This window comes from Aplysia californica, unplaced genomic scaffold (assembly GCF_000002075.1).
Source record: "Aplysia californica isolate F4 #8 unplaced genomic scaffold, AplCal3.0 scaffold00187, whole genome shotgun sequence".
Classification (NCBI taxonomy): Eukaryota; Metazoa; Mollusca; class Gastropoda; order Aplysiida; family Aplysiidae; genus Aplysia; species Aplysia californica.
The window spans coordinates 28440-30624 of NW_004797457.1; the positions used below are offsets into that span (position 1 = coordinate 28440).

Below are 2185 nucleotides of genomic sequence, written 5' to 3' on the forward strand. Positions count from 1 at the left end.
CTGGAGGTCACTGCCATTGTCATACTGAGGTTTTGTACACACTGAGTCGGACTGAGTCACCGGCGCACAGAGCCTGTTCCGTGCAAAAGCTGTGCACAAAAGTGGGAAATGTGCTTCATCTACTTATAACTTGGTTTGAAAAGCGGATAATCTTTATTTTAAAAAAACGCTTTCATAATTAGTTTTCGCTTATGTTTTATTGTTTTTTGCGTGATATCTGGTGTAATTCATTGGTAATAAGTACAAGTAGACTATTATCCACTGTTGTGTTATTGATTGAATCTGCGAGGCATCTTGTTTGCGAACTGCATTTCCGGCACCATCGCTATTCTACTTCCGCTACAGTCATTAGCATTGATTATGTCGCACCTGTACTGCTACATTTCTGAACAAGAGCCATTTCACATGCGATAGAGGTATGTGCTTTTGAAGTTTTACTTTTTGTTGTTTGCATATAATTGGCTATGGTGAGGAAGACTTAGCTCTAGCTGACGCCATGTAATATTGCTTGTTTGTACCCGTAAACTGGATATGGAAAGCTGGGACGACTGCCCCGATTCTATACTCTTCGTCTTCTTCGTCAGCAGACAATACAACTGACAACAGTAGCCCTACACAGTCGTGTTCTAGATTCTAGATCTATAATCTAGATCTATCTAATCTAGATCTAGATCTAGTACTGTACTATGCTTACACTTGCTTCTTTGTTTGTTACGATACAAAAACTATACACAGTAACACATTGGAATTACAAAGGAAGGGAGTGGGGGTAGAATCTAGACGCTTGGACTTGGACGTTGGATAGACTGGGAATTGTGTGATTCACAGTGATTGTGAGTGTGTCTGCTGAGTGTTAACAGTGACAGTGCAACGTCCTTTTCAAAATCAGAAAGTAGAAAGTCCTTTGCCTTTGCCTAGCGAAGTGGGAAGCAAGCCTTGGTCACCATGGTGGTTGCTCTTAGTTAGACGGAGGTTGCTTCTTACTGATTTTTCCAAAGGAGGTAATCTGTAACAGTAACACATCCCGTTAAACGTAGAAAAGACGCATCTTCTTTCTGATTGGCTGCTAATTTTAGTAATGTGATGTCATCACTTCCTGGAGTACCCACATGGAACGACGTGTTTTCAGTAACATTTCGGATTTCCTAGATCTAGATCTAGATCTAGCTAGATCTAGATCTAGAATCTAGATCTAGATTATAGATTAGATCTAGATCTAGATCTAGATCTAGATTCTAGATCTAGATATAGTAGGCCTACTTGGACATGATGGAATCTAGATCTAGATTATAGATTAGATCTAGATCTAGATTCTAGATCTAGACTAGTAGGCCTACTTGGACATGATGGAAGACCGCACGAAAATTGTCGTAAAGACGCAGGAGGACTAGATCTAGATATATATATCTAAATTTAGATCTAGATCTACCACCTCCCCCCCTCCTGCATTTTTAATCACTAATACTTTTTTTTTTTAAAACAACAACTTGAAAGCAACTCTACAAACTAGGCCTATAATTTATGGAACTGTTGGTCAGTCGGGAGGAGGAAAAGAGAAAAAAAAAAAAAGCTGTCCGGGACCGGAATCAAACCGCTCCAAAAGTCATTGCACGACATCAAACGCAGACGCTATCAAAACTTCCGAGAAAAATGTGTAGATTAAGCATCATATACATAGCATAGACACTTCCATCTTTGGTGCCATGCGGTTGTCTATACTTAGATGTAGTCATGTGATCGGAGGGGTATCCTTGGGTCTGACTTCAAACAAGATGGGCGCCTTACCTAAAAATAGTTTGCGTCTTTCTACTTTTAATCGCATGTGTATTTATCAACCCCCACCACCTAGATCCCTCTATAGATCTAGATCTATATATATATTACTTTTTGCACACCACACGGCTGCGTCTATTGGGACACATAGATCGGAAGGACTTCTGTAACGAGCGACCACCCCAACAAACACAATAAAGAAGAGACCTAACCCTATCCCTACCCCAAACTGTACCTAATCTGGTGCTTTTTCGGTAGTTCCCACCCCCTTTATTTGAGCCTAGATCTACGTCTAGATCTAGATCTAGATCTAGATCTATACGTTTGATGCGCAGCGATCTAAGATATCAAACCTAACAACCTCAAAACATTAAATTATGGTAAAATTCAGGGGGTCATGCCCTCCTGAACC

General features: G+C 40.3%; 1 protein-coding gene across 1 annotated transcript in view; it reads left to right on the forward strand.

Moving 5' to 3' along the window:
- The first annotated feature begins 335 nt into the window (after positions 1-335).
- Positions 336-2185, forward strand: part of LOC101853697 — a 20251-nt gene continuing 18401 nt past the window's right edge. Inside the window, exon 1 of the mRNA XM_005098584.3 lies at positions 336-416. The gene's annotated coding sequence lies outside the window, so the exon portion shown is untranslated. The remainder of the gene's footprint in view (positions 417-2185) is intronic.